General features: G+C 37.7%; 1 pseudogene; it reads right to left on the bottom strand.

Moving 5' to 3' along the window:
- Positions 1-9,049: 9,049 nt before the first annotated feature.
- On the bottom strand, positions 9,050-15,129 carry LOC102757977 (annotated as a pseudogene).
- Positions 15,130-15,595: the final 466 nt, after the last annotated feature.

The following is a 15,595-nucleotide window of genomic DNA, read 5'->3' as shown; positions in this document are numbered from 1 at the left end:
ACGTCAGGTGGTCATAATAATCTGGCCACTCACGTTCAAATATATTCCACGTTCAAAGGCTGTTAAATCACATTGTTTACCCATATCTTCAGAAAAAAAATCACTTCTGTCATGGTAAACAATCTGCTTCCCTATTTATAATGATCTGGCCCTCTAGCAACGTCAGTATGAAATTATAGCTAATTTGCCTACTAACGTCTGGTGGTCATAATAATCTGGCCACGCAGTGTATATTACAATAGATAAATAAAAACTTTTAAATAGGGTTTTACTTAATAGCATAAAAATACATGTCTTGACTTTTAGATATTAATTCCCTATGTCTACCAACACATACACCAAAATGTTCCCCTAAAATAATCAACTTTTAAATATCACATGGCCAACATTGTACTTTAAAAGTCACATTTTTTACTTTAAAATTCCTTACATACAAAGAATACCCAGATAGTACTGAGATAGTGAGAAATGACATTAAAAAGTAGATTGTCAGACAATGATTGAAGAAGTGGGGAAATGTTGCCTAGAATACAAATAGGGAAAACCTGAATTTTCATTTCAGTTTTGATAATGGACAATTATAGTTTGTGTGAGATTTTTAGTTGTTGTTCTGTTTTGTATTTAATCTACAATATGAGACACTTGGACACATTTGCTGTGATTCTCTCAAGAACTAATATTCTGTACTTTGATGACCTGGGAAATACTGTAGCTGGCCCACATGCACAAGCAAGGTTGATGTGAGGAGTCCTCTGGGTGTATACAGCCTGTGTCCTGGGAGGCCTCCTGACAAGCACCTGAAATGGCCTTTTAAAAAAATTAATTGAAGTGACATTGATTAATATGATCATATAGGTTTGAGAGTCCACATATTGGTATATTTTGGGGTAAATCTTTGAGTGCTTTTAAAATATAAATATATCTGAGAACATCATTAGTGTATATTAGTATCTCAGCTTTCTTCAGAAACATTTTCATAGTAGGAGGGTCAGGAGATCCTAGAGTCTCTGGACACATATGGATTATATGGAAAAGAAGATGAGTGCTAATCAGAAAGGCAGGAACATGTTTTTCTCTTGTTGGATACATGCCAGGAGTCTTGAGGAACTTTTGGCAGTGCTGATCCTTAGCCAGCCTCGGCTCTTGTTTCTGTTGGGATGCTGCCCTTGACCTGCAATGACCCATAGTTCTCGCTGTGAAATTCTCTGGTGAGGAAGCCCTGTGTCAGAGTTGTAGGAGTAGGAACACTAAGTCATTCAAGGAAAAAGATGAGAGTCTTGTGGTTCACTGAAATTTACGACTGCATACGGGGCTAGCTGTCTGTATCAATTTCATCTTTTAAAAAGACACATCAGATCTCTTATTTTTAGAATGCCTACTATCCATTAGGTGATTGTGTAATGCCTTTTGTTCAGGCAAAATCTCATATGTGTTATCTGCTCCAAGCCCACATAATGGCTGATTCTCTCATTATTCTCTGAAACAGACTCCAGGCACACTGTCATACATTAGTGATATGATATTCTGATCCTGAAGAACTTCCCCAATGCAGAAGATTTCTGCTATCTTATGCAGAGCACATCACACCCGCAGCTATTTAACTTGCTCAGCCCTACTAATGGTAAGATGCTAATGGGAGGAAAATGTTAAACTTCTCATTCTCTTTGAATTCTGGCTAGATAGTTGATGTACACTGACTGCAGAGAGGTAATCAAGTGAAAATAGAACAATAAAGGCAATATAAATTTTGGAAATATCCTATTGAGTTATTTTTTATTTACTTTGAATTCATAAAAATGTAATTTAGAAGAAGCAAATATATTTTTGAAATTGCTTTTCTGGAAACTTTTAGGAACTAGTTTTTATCCAGATGAACTGTTTGGGAAATATCTTTCTGTAAGCTAAGAGACCATGGAGAAGCCAGAAATGTTACTAAAATTGAAATTTTAGTTTAATGAATATTAAACTTCAAAAGTACCTTTGGTATCATCTTGTTTGATCTCTCAGTTTGAGAATTTCTTTTACGACATTCTACCGGATTATCTCATGTGACAAGAAACTCACTACCTTGCAAGGCAACCAATTATAATTTTAGACAGAATTTAGATATTACAGATATACTAGAACCATGTTGTCAATTAAGATAAAGTTGCTTTTGCCTATTGTAGTTTTAGACAGGGTAGGTTTAATTCTAGTACAAGATCCTGCTGATTTTTTTTTTCCTTCTTTCTGAGTAAATCTCTCTATTTCTTTCACGGGTGCACAGGCTTTCCAGAACCTCACATTTTCTACCTGGATTTCTCTGGACAACACATTTGGCCAACAACCCTTAAAAATAAAGCCTCTAGAAAGTATTCCAATGTGAATCATTATTGTATAGAACATGCTGGGGATTTTTTTAAAGCAAATTTATATTAAAATAAATTTATTAAATAATTATAAGAATATCTTAGAACATTTTCCATGTCTCTTCTTTAGTCCCCATTTCACACTACCATATGTTTTTCCTTGATTTACATTCCTACTGCCTCTTTATGAACCCGTGTGTATGAAAGGTTACAGGGATGGTCTACATCTGATTTTTACAAGCAAATGATACTCACACCCACACAGTGTTAGTTACTATACCCCAGCTGCATTTAGTGCTCCAGGCCCTACTGATCCCTGGAAAGGACAAAGTGCTGAACCCAGAGGCAACCAGTCATATTCAAACTGGAGATTGGCTTTCACTCTTTGTTAAAGCTATGAAAAGGTTAACTAGTTTGGGAATCAAACAGCTAGAGTTCTGGTTTGAGAGTACTGTGGCCCTTCTTATACCACTTCAACTCTTGCTTCAGATAACACTGTTACCTTTCTCCTTCTCCTTGCCACCCACGCCTGAATGTATAAGGGCATTTCACTATTGCTGGTCTTGAACCTCATTTGGTTCCCTTAATCTTTCCCACTTCTCTGTAAATAGTCCCTTCAGCTACCCCTTTCAATGTTATTTACTTTCCCAGAGGTTCCTGACTGATAACCTCTCTAAGCCACAGTTTTCTCATCTGTAACATGAGGATAATAATAGTACTTTATAGGACTGCCCTGAGGGTTGGTGAAACCATACTACCATGTAGCATAGAGCTTGGAAATTGTGCAATAAATGTGAAATATTTCTATTATTATTGTTAAGAATAGTCTGCAGAGGACATGGTGCAATAATTTAGCTATGAGAAATTCTGTTGGATAATCTGCATAGTCCTTTCTGTACAATTTGTGATCCTTGCCCAACAAATAAACTCAATTCTCATTTTCAAAACTAAATATAGTACTTAGTGATGTCTGTTAATTTCATCAGTGTCTTGCAATAATGCTAGGAAAAAGTTGTACTGTGGCATAGTCTGTGATTCCGTAAAGTATGAATGGTTTTATGTTGAGAAAAATAGCAATTTTTGCGTCTTTAAAAAAATGAGTATGAATGTTCATCCAGTTTCATCGTCAAGTTCCATGGAAAAGTGGATGTGTATTATTGGTTATAGTCACAATTCCACTAAGTGGCATACGCATTTACAGTCTTTTCAAAATTCCAGTTAATTCTTGGTCCACTTTTCCCAAGGGATCACTTAGTCAGGCTCCTGGTTATCACAGATCTGATGATGTCCTGTGTGGTCCAGGTAATATTGCTGACCCATAGAAAGACTGAGATCCACAGTCCTTCTAGAAAAGTTCATTGTTTTTCATTAATTTACATACACTTATGTTCCCTTCCTCAATGCGTCCTGTGAAATACTTGTTATCTGCTATTTCTGTTAACCTGGCATTGCTTTCCCATGCTTTATCCTCTCTGTCTTTGTTGCCTGCAGCTATCAGCTGTTTCACTGCTGGCTGCATTCCTCCCTCTGTTGTTGGGACAATGTGTTCTACTCCCTTTGGCAGGAAGAGCCATTTGAGGTCAGTATCCTGACTGACTGCAGATGGTCCACCGCCCAGCACTAAACACTCCTGATGTAGCATCACTAAGTATTCCCTAAGCAAGAATAGCTGAGGGACATTTGTACTCAGCCATCCTGCCCACTAGTGTGTGCTTTGATGGCTATGACTGCATGTGCACTGTGCTGCCACACGTATGTGAGGTTGTCACAATGTGAAGAAAATGCGAGCCTTCATAACACAAAAGACCCGAGAAAAGTAGAATCTTTATTGATCTTTGAAATACCCCTTGCTGTGTTTTCTCTCATTTAGTACTCACGGTCATGTAGAAAGACTCGTGACTACTGTAGTTTCCTAAAGCATCTTTCATTAGACCCTTACAGTATAAATCAGCTGTTAAATTCACTCTTAGCATATTCCTCAGGTTAACTAATCTGAAGTAGTAGGAAAAGTGCTCGATTTCATTCTTCCTAGTTTCTATTCTAGTGTATTTTAAGTGGCACGATGTCAGGAAGAGCTCTTGAGAATCGATATTCCTGTTCTCAGGGCTACATATACACACATACCCACATCACATTTTTGGGTGAAGGACAGATGACTTGTGAAAGCAGTAGTGAATGAACGGTAATTAGAATTTTGATGTAAAGGGCATGTAATAGATCTAGATACTGTGCCTAGAAAGTTGTACTGTGGCATATTCTGCGATTCAGTAAAGTAGAAGTGGTTTTATTTTATCATAAGAGTGGGTATGGCTTGGAAATGAATAGTAATAAAGGATTGTTTGATTTTGGAAGTGATGATTTTGATTAAGTGGCAAGATCTGTACTTATTAAATTTAATTGTCTGGAACTATAAAATTCAATTTAGTTCGACATTTACAAAGAAATTAATATATTTCTGGCACTGTGTAGATGCTTTAAACTTTAAAAAAAAACTTTTTCATTCTAAAAGTAACAGTAATTTTGTATTTCCAGAGAGTGAACTCACATTTGAATCTCTCTCACCTACATGTAATCTGAAAAAAAGGACAGAAAATATATGAAAATTAAACTTAGGGATACACATGCAAACTCCTGAGGAAGAAGAGGATGGATTCACAATAGATGGAAGCTAAAGAGCATGCCTGACAAGTGACACTGCAGGGGTGAGCCCAGTGCTTGACATAGGCAAGGCCATCCCAACAGGTGGCACAATCCCACAGGGGAACCCTGAGGGGTCAACCATTCTAAGTGGTCACTTCACTGTAGTCACAGAGGAAACAGCTGTAGCTGCCAAAAGACAGGCTGGTGGGGTTTCACAGAAATTGAGCAAGGGGCGGGGGATCAGGGGAAAGCCAATATTATGATGGAGGCACAACAAGAGAGATATATTGAAATAAATTAGAATTATTAGAAAAATCACAAAAGAGACCAAGGCATATCATAGGAAAACTTCTGAAAACATGAAGACAAGGAGAAAACCTTCAAAGCATTCAGAGGAAAGCATAGATACACACACTCACATACACATATGATACTAACAACAATGAAAATGATGGATAAATTAAAGCAAAACTACTCATGTGGTAGCACTAGCAAGATGGTGAAATAGAGGGTATCTCACTGAATCTCTCCTCTGCAGCAGTAGTTTGGCAGCTAAACGTGGACTAAAGGGCTTTGTGGGAGTTTTGGAATTTGAATTCCAACTGTGAAACCCCAGTGGAGTCGAAGACAACAGAAGACTTTTAAGAAGGCAGGCCCATGCCCAGGAAGCAGGCTCAGTGAGGGTGGTCTGGCTTCAGACTCCAAAAGAGCCCTGATCCTGGTAGATTCAGCTATAGCCTGTTTGACTTTGGTCCTCCAGCAGCACTATCTGCTAAGGGCCCTGAAAAGAGTCAGGCCTGCCTGTGTCCTTAGTAACAGAACCATTGACCTCTGTGTTGACTGTTGGCCCTAAAGTGTCCTATGACCCAGCTCTAGCTCCTTCAGCCATGGTCCAGGAGCAGTGCTATCCTCTGAGGAACATGGTGGGCGATATGCACACCCATGCCCATCTAATTTTGTCTGACTGCACATCTTGAAATTGCCCTTTTGCTGCTGGAGTCTGGAAGTGGGCGTGCCTGCCCAGGAACTGGGTGGAAGACACACCCATTGCCCATGCCCTGGAGGCAGACTTCCTGACCATGGGTAAACAGCAGATCCTGTAATGGCCCTGAAGGCAGCTAGAGCCCCTCTCAGCCATGGTGTGGGTGCAGTAATGCCATCCCTCACAACAGGACAAGATGGAAGACACACTCCTCTGGACCCCTGAAGGTCTGAACTTAGATTCTAAAGCAACCCCTTGACCTGTCTAGCTCCACTTAGTATGAGGACATTTCTGCCCACCCAGGAACCTGGAAAAAGGCAGGCTCATCTGTGCCCCTGAAGGCAAACCTGCAGCCATTGGTCCCAACTGTGACCCTTTGGCAGCCTTGTGACTCTTGTCCAGCTGCTCTTCGCTGAGGTCTCGGGCCAGTCTTGCCCATCATGGGCCCACTTAGTGACCTGCTAGGAGGCCTTCCAGGCACCAAGCAGGAACCACACCCATCTGCACACCTGGTAATCAGTTCACAGTCTGTGGATTGAACACTAGATACTCAAGCAGAGCCTTTACGCAGCATGAAAACCTGGTCCAGTCCATTCAGGGACCAGGCAGGTTCTATGTCCATCTGAGACCCTGGTAACAAGGCCACCAACTATGGACCCTACAGGAAAGAAAGAAGGTAATGATATAATAATATCACCAAGATGATATAAAAATTGTAAATATATATGCAACCAACATTAGAGCACCTCAATATTTAAAGCAAATATAAACAGAACTGAGAATTATTTTTAAAAATGAGAGAATAATCCTGAAAGAATAAGTATGAGTTTGGAAGTAACTAGAAGAATCTAATTATATTTCCCTTGCAATTTGCACATATGACATGGAAGAAATTGTTCCACTATTTGCCTAGATTCTGTTTGTTTGTTTGATGTTTTCACAACCTGTAATAGGGGTTGAATCCAAGCCCTTATTAATCCTTTTCAGGATAATTTTCTCAAAAAGTAAAAGTTTAAGGGAGGCTATACCATGGGCATCAAGCAAGTAGCAATCAATTCTAAAGTCAAGGAACTGAAAGTACATATGTTTACAAATTGGTGGACCACATATCCATTAATTATATTTCCTTATTTAGAAGTTATGTAAAAATAACTTTTATGGCCATTAAAAGATTGGAGGCAAGCTTCATAGAGAGGCTACAAACTCTCTGAGTACAGGAGATATTAAAAGCAACATAATTTGGTGATAATTGCTAGTGTAATCCTTGGAATAACTCTATGAAAAAAAAAGACATTATTATATAGAAAAAGGTGATGCTCTGTGGCCACTAATATACACTTAAGTTTTTCTCTTTGTTTTGTTTGTTATTCAGTGGTCAAATTTAAGGCCTCACCAATCATTTAAAGGTTCAACCAATGTCATTTAAAGGTGCTTTAAAATGTATTTAGAGCAGCCACACTGTATAGTTTGCTCTCATTTATGAACAAATACAACCCATCTGTGGGCAGTAAGCCAAAGATATACCAATGACAGGCTCATCTGCCCAGACACCCAGCGTGGTTCAGCTTCCACTCTCTAAGGAAACCAACACACTGAATGTTAGCTTCAACCAAGCCGAACGCAAAAGTAAATCTGCTTCAGGGAACACAAGCTTCTTCAAGTCAAATCCACACGACACCGGAATACCCCTGGGCTCTGGATTAATTCTGCTGTCACTCCAGCAATGGGGAGGGAGAGTTGACTGAAGTCTTAGCCACAGACACTAAATTTTATTTAAGAGTCTTCTCAAAGTTATTTTTTGAAATTGGCAGGTTTGTTAATTTACACTCAAATGTGAAACTGTATTAAATAATTAAGTATCAAACTATCCATTGCTGACAGGAACACTGAGTTAGTATGTACGCAAATGAACAAGAAAGTGGACCAGTAATGTGAGGCAGCAGCTGTAGCAGTTTCATAACTGTGTCCCTATCCTTGCCGTTCTGGTTTATATTTATGGAAATGGAAATATTAACCTATTGGGGATCACATCCCAATAAAAATGTTAAGCTCTAACTAAGAATTTAAATGTACCGTCACGCACCACTTAATGATGGGGATCCATGCTGAGAAATGTGTCATAAGGAAGTTCTGTCATTGTGCGAACATCATAGAGTGCACTCACATAAACCCCGATGGTATAGCCGCCTACTGTAATTATATGAGCTGCACTTTTATGTGATTGGCAGTGCAGGAGATGTGCTTACACCAGCATCCCCATAAACGTAATTTGTTGCATTATGACTTGACGATGGCTAAGACATTACTAGGGGATGAAACTTTTCAGCTCCATTGTAATCTTTTTTCTTGTAATGTATTACTTATAATATAGTTCTGTAAAACTAGAAGAGCTGTCATGGAAAAGGGAGGGTATTACCTTTTTATTGACTGATCACTAAGGGAGTTAAGAGAAGTAAAACAGAAATACAGTAAAACGTTAAAAAAATTAAAGAACATTTTCCAGGTACAAATTTTATAAATACAAAGTGGAATCACCAATTACTTCTAATGCTAAATAAATACCTAGTTAATAAACTCAGACTTAATATCTCAGCAAGCACTGGCAAAGCACTTCAAGGCTATAAAATTGGATTCATTCATGTGTATAGTAGTGTTGAAAGAATGGCTCATTAAAAACTTCTTAGACATATACTTTCTTTTTAAACTGTGCTATAAAAGATTTATCTGTGCAGATTAATCTCCCTAATACCACACTAAGAAAAATCATCAATGACAAAATAAATCATAGAAGAAAAAATATTTTCCAAGATATTGAGACACATGAATGATCTCAAAATGTACAAAATCCTCTAGAAACCTGTACTGTATCCAATATATCTATCAAACTTATTAGATACTGAACAAAACTGTAGCATAGGCAATCGTTTCTACATTCTCCTGAAAGCTTCATATTAAAAATGAGAATATAGTGCAGGGCACACTTCAAAGTTGTCAATCAGTTGTTATTGCTGTACGCACATATGTCTGTCTGCTTTATAGCATGAGTTAATGTTCCATTTGCATGAACAATTTGTTTTCCTCAAATTTTTGCAGCCAGCGGTGAGCTAACTTGATCCACACTCCCAGGTGTGACATGAAGTCCAAGTTTTTAAACCTGAATTATGAAAATGCTTGAAGCCTCATTCCAGCTTTTGCGTCACTTGTGTTATGAGGGTGGTACTCAAAGCAGTTCGAAAATATTAACTCCATATCCTCAGATGCTAATTTATATTCATATTTGTTCACTTTTTCACAAATTATATTCAAGGCAATGGGTTTTTTGATGATGTCATAATAGTACGGGTCTTGAATTTTAGAAATGAGTTTGAAAAAAAGCCAGCTATCATCATGCCATACCAAATTCTACAAGTTGTTCAATAGCAGGAAATTTATAAACTCCACCCTGTCGGCCTGCACTTCTTTGGTTCAGTGTCATAGAAGGTGATTCTGTAGATCGTTTTTTCTGCCTTTTCTCTTGGATTCACTACCTTGGAGAGAAAGTTTTGAAGAAACATTTAGAGATCTTGATTGATCACTTGACTTTGTGGCAATGGCTCTGAAGATAGATAAGTTGGGACTATTTTCTGGTGTATTAGCACTTTTCCTACCTCTACATTTTCTACAAAGACTAAGTAGTTCCACACATATATCTATTTTCAATGGGCCATGACTCTGGCAAGTAGAATGACTAACAATTCTTAATATTTAGGAGCAAATTTGATCTTTCTTATGCTTCTACCAGTAGTTTTAGAAGAGACATCTGTTTTGGGTATACTCCGCTCACTCCTTGAAGTATATTTTCTAGGATCTTGTTGGACATGAAAAAGAAGAGTTAAGTTTACTTCTTATTTTAATTGTCAATCTAAATTTGTTATCTTCCTTGTTTTAGTGGACTGACTTACTTCTCTTCTTGAGAGTCATCTTCATCTTGTTCTATCTCACACTCTCTCTCCTCATTTTAATCTCTTCATCATCATCAGCTTCATCATCCTCACATTCCATACTGTCTTCCATCTCTTTATCACTTTCCAAGGATTGTCTCTGTATAGAGGAGAGTCTTCTAGAACTTATCTTTGGCCAATACTATGGACAAAACCAATTTCCTTCAGGCACAATTTTGAGCTTTCGTTGAACACAGTAGGAATGATGACCCAGATCACAGCCATCACAAAGTCCCATGTTTTCTGCATCACTCTTCTTTTGGACATCTTATAATGAGCATGCAGTATAGATTTAGACCATGTCAACTATGATCCAAGGTGGATAGATGAAAAAAGACTTGGGATAGACTAGCAGAAGAAAGAAGAAACTCTCTCCAATGGTCCAGGACTGTTTTATAAGAACGCCCACTGGCATCTAGTGGAGCTTTGAGAAAATGCCACTCATTGCCCTGCTATCTGAAAGATTGTCATTGCCAGATGACAAACTATTTTTGCTCACTGATTGCAATGTACTTGCATTAGTTGAGACAGTACTTGAAATTTCTGTTTTCATGCCAAAAAGTATGTCATTTAATATGGCCTTTGCTTGCTCATCAATTTCTATCTCTTCTAATTTCATTCAGTTTTAATTAGCCCATTTCCTTGTTTTCTTTACTTCACAGCTCATATCATCCATTTGCTAATGCTGAACTTATACGTGTCGATCTGCAATGTTTATCACTCCTAATGTTCCTTGGTAGATTCTGTGTTCAGTACATTAAAAAAAAATATCTCAGTCTCAATTCAAGCTGCCTCTTTGCAGACATCTGAGGTGGATCACATGCATTGAAAGCTCTTCTCTGAGCACATGTAGGTTTGTTACCAATTTGAGATTTATGTGAAAAGTGAAATTTCTCTTCAGAAAAATGGGCTAGCTGTGCATATATTCTGTTCTTCTTTGTAGCAAAGTTTTTTGTTTTTTTTTCAAGGATTTTCTCTATGTCCTCTAGAATTAAGAGCTTTGATAAGCTGCTCTAGCTATTCACAAGTGTAAAAGCACCACTGATTTGGCTTATGAACTGGTTTTGGTAGCTGCACAGAATCATCACATGAACCTTGGTCAATGTTAGAGGTAGATGCAAATACCAAAGAGTCTCCAGTTTTAGTGGATGCCTGAGCATTTTGAGAATGTGCATTATTGTGATGAAGGTCTAGGCCGGGGTGGGCAACCCATGGCACGCGTGCCAAACATGGCCCGCCAGTAACTTTTGCTGGCACGCAAAACCCTCTCTTATAATCTTCCATTTACAATTTTTTTCTTAATATCGACTTCTTTATTTTTCAGATAATTTCAGTGTAGGTGCATCTTAGATAAATAAATAATTTTACATAACAACTTATCTTAAAGACCATAGACAATGAAATATAAACCTGATGTAAAATCTCTGTCATCAGTGATGCAACAGCAAAAGTCCCACTGATAATATCAAAAGGAGTCATAAAGTTTTCTATTGGACTATCAGTGTACATGTATACAAATAAACGTATTTTTCATCATCATATACTGTGTTTTTGTCGCTCGAATGAATTTTATTATTTTTTCAAGGTTCTTCACACACGCACACCTTAAGAGATATCAAGTAGGCATAACATGTTCTCAAAAAATTAGGGTTAGCACGCAGAAGAATTTTGAGTCAGAGATTTTGCTGGTTTTGGCACGCACTCACAAAAAGGTTGCCCACCCCTGGTCTAGGCAAACACATGTCTTCAGTGAAACTAGAATAATCCTTTTCAATAAAAAATCCAGGAACAGAAGGGAAAATCCAATATCACCAATATGTGGTCACGGCCCAAGTTTGGAAAGATATTGGTGCATGCTGTGGCACTTTGGGTTTTTCTAAAAGCCCTTTCTCTTTTTGTTAGTGTTCTTGTTTAAAGCTTCTTCCTCATCAGAAGTGATAGGCTCTCTTGTTAAACAGTTGATCTCTTCTTGCCTTATAAACTCTTTAAATCCATTTTGTCCCCTTTCCTCCTTCTGCTTCTTTTATGGGATCCTGGGTCATCTCCTCTTTAATGGCCGTATCTTGATCTAGTTCCTTTTGCTCCATTTCTTTGCTCTCAGTGTTAGAATCAAAATCTTCCCTTTCTTCCTTCCCAAGAGAAAAAGTTTCAGCTGAATTTCTTTGCTCATCTTCCCCCAGCTTTTCTTGTTTCTCTTTCATTTTTTTTTGTTCTTGCTCTTTTATGAATTCTAGCAGCTGCTTCTCCCTTCTCTTTTTAGTTACTCTGCTTTTAACTCCTGGAATTCCTGCTTTGCCTGTCATAATATGTCAACATAATCTTCAATAAAATTCCTAGTAGGAACTAGGGACTGTAGTTTCCCACAGGGAGCATAAAGTGTCTTCATTTGTTCTCCTGGTGTCAAATCATACACTGAAGTACTTGACAGCTTCTTCGCTAGACTGGGATTGCTTTAAGGAAGCTCCACACAGGCATCATCTGTAGCACCAAATCCGCCTCGGTTTTGATATCTTTACTTTGCATTTGCTGATGTTACATCAGCAACCTCAAGCTCAGATATGCAGTCTGAGGATTTCAGAAAGTGCGGCTACCAAGATCCAACCTTTTCAAACTGCAGCCCTAGTGCAACTGTGACCATGCAGCTGCCAAAGAGGCAACTGCAGACAGTGCAGGCTTTGTGGGGTCAGCATCTTCATCTAAAGACTAGTAAACCTTTGGTATCAGCATAAATTATGTTCTCTTTGGTTACTACCTCTTCTTCTTCAGTTACTGCCTGGAAGATGGCAGCCAGGAAGAAAGAAAGCAATTCACATAGTCGGCCTTCACTGCCACTTCCTACAAGATCTTCCTCTAACACTTCTGGGTCACTCCCTCAGGACATTCATCTTGAAGATCAAAAAGTTCCCCAAATGCATTCAGGAACTCCAAAATCATCAGAGCATCGCCAAAGATTTCAGGAGGCAGTCTATAGTTTTCACTGGAGTTGGTTCTGGGAATTCCTTAGTTAAGATCATCACATTCCATATCTTCCCTAGGTTTACTCCCTGTTCTCAGTGTTCCATATATTTTCACTTTTCTTCACACAACTTCTCTCTTTCCTACTCTAGGAATCACATCCCACCACCAGTCCCCCATCTCTCAGAGCTCCTGGGTAGTTTTTCATCTACTTTCAGCTCAGAAGTCCATTCCAACTTTATGAGACCACCGATCTATAAGTAGTCCATTGATTTAAATGTCGTTATGTGGCACATAACTGCAGTGACTTTTTTTATTTGTTATTTCTCCTGTTTCATCTCAGATAGGATTCATAAAAAGTGAACTATTTCAAGATGTTGAAGTATTCAAGTAGGAAACAGAAATCTGGTATTCAACGGGCTGCATGATACCACCATGTAAAAATCTAATCTGAATACTACAAAATGCCCTGGTCAGAAAGACGCTAACCCAAGAGATGTTAAAAGCAACAAAATCTTATATGATTAAGTATTGTAGTGCATGACAATCTATAACTAAAAAATCAATCTGTCAGCTAGCTACTACTTCTAAATTAAATTTGGAAGCTAAAGGAAAACCAACAATTTCTGCTGGGGAATCCCTTTGTTACTATCCAATGTGCCACTTATAGAAGAGTTGCTATCTCCTGCAAACATCCTCTTAACTAATCTATCACTTGCTCAGCTGTAGCCCAAAGAGGTTGTCAGGATGAATGTCATGAGCTACAAAAGCCTTCTCCAAGAATTGGGAGCATCCTAAGAAATATTGGTGTACAGTCTCATTTGGAAAAAGAAGAAAACTCAATCCACCTAAGCAAAGGTTTCTCAGACATTTACCCTTTGTGTTGGCAGGAAGAAAAAAAAAAGTAAGCTACATTTGTACCCTATAATTGGCCTAAGCTTATTGGAAGATATTCACTAACAGAGTGGAACATCAACATAGCATTTCAGTAAATGGCACATTATCTCATAAAGAGCTCTGTTCAAGGTAATTGATAAGAAAGAGAAAGGCTTATTTAAGAGCAACCACTCAAGGTTGTAAAACTCAAATCAATTTCATAGTTTCTTTAAATTTTATTGATGTTTCTTTAACTTTTGTATTTTATAACAAAAACATCTCTCAGGTGTGTCATTTTTAAACTCAAATTTTATCTTCTTAATTTATTTTTTAAAAGTGCCCATCAGTAGATAAATGGATAAAAAAAGCTGTGATACCTTTACACATGAGATATTATACAGAAAGTAAAAAAGAGGAAGATCTCTTACCCTTTGAGAGAGCATGGAGGGACTTGCAGAGTATTATGCTAAGCGAAATAAGCCAGTCAGAGATAGACAAGTATCACATGATCTCACTCATATGTGGAATCTAAAGAGCACAATAAACTGATCAACAAAATAGATCTAGAGAAACAGAAACATGGGACAGACTGTTGAAAATCACAGGGAAGGCAGAGGTAGGGGGTGGGTGGGGAGAGATTAACCAAAGGACTTATAGGTATATATGCATAACCCATGGACACAGACAATAGTGTGTTGAAGGCCTGGGACCAGGGGAAGGCACGAGGGTATGGGCTAGAAAAGGTCAATGGGGAAAACAAGGGAACATGTGTAATACATTCAACAATAAAACTAATTTTTTTAAAAAAGACTATAAGAATAAATTAATTTTTCCTTAAAACTTATTAAAATCTAATATAAAGAAGTCCTTAAGAGATCAAGAGAAGTAAACAATATCTAGCTCTTGAATATCTAGAAAGATGATTTTGCCTTTAATGACTTTATTTCAGACATTTGCCGGTAGTTGTGGTGTTTGCACTAACTCATCCATACTTTATCCAATTTCCTATTTGGGCAGTGACATATACTTGAAAATAGTTGTCAATCATCAACCCATTAGGTGCTCAATAACTATAACATTGATCTGTTGTGGTTGCTAAAAGGGTTGAGAATAAGGCATGAAATCATGTAACAGTTGTGTTTGTTTGTTGTGTTTTATTCCCTCTGTGTGAAGTTAATTGGAGTATGTATAAATCCCATTCTCAACTTGGCCTCAAAACACACTTTATATCACCTCCACAGGAAACTCATTTTAGGCTTTTTAAACATACTTGTGTGATTTTGATGAGGTTATCATTATCATAATCATTATTATTATCCCCCATTAAGTTTCTGGAATACAAGGACATACTATCTCAAGACAGAGAGCTTTTAAATATCATTCACTATTTTTGTACTACAATAATCACAGCAAATTCTGAATTCTAAGACTCTTTATATTGTCTGGGTTAAAGTGTGTCTTAGGTACTTTGGTTAATAGTAGTCTTCATTTTTATAGAGATGTGTTGATAGCCGTAAGCAACCAAATAAGACATTCTAAACACACACACACACACACACACACACACACACACACACACAACTCATACCTGCTTTGGGAATATATATAATGAATGGTCTTTAACAGGTTTTAAAGAATAGATTTTCTTTACCTTAAAAATGTATCTAGTCTAAACAGCTACTATATTGCACAAGAAAACATACTGTACAGCAATAGTAGTCACATCATTCAGGGGAAAAATCTAATGTCCTTACTGACCTCTCTGCACCATGATCCTCTCTTTGCTAATTAGTACTGCATGTTGCCAATGTAAT

This window comes from Myotis davidii, unplaced genomic scaffold, assembly GCF_000327345.1.
Source record: "Myotis davidii unplaced genomic scaffold, ASM32734v1 scaffold187, whole genome shotgun sequence".
NCBI lineage: Eukaryota > Metazoa > Chordata > Mammalia > Chiroptera > Vespertilionidae > Myotis > Myotis davidii.
Note: the sequence above shows the minus strand (reverse complement) of the source record. Positions and strands in the feature narration are given on the sequence as shown.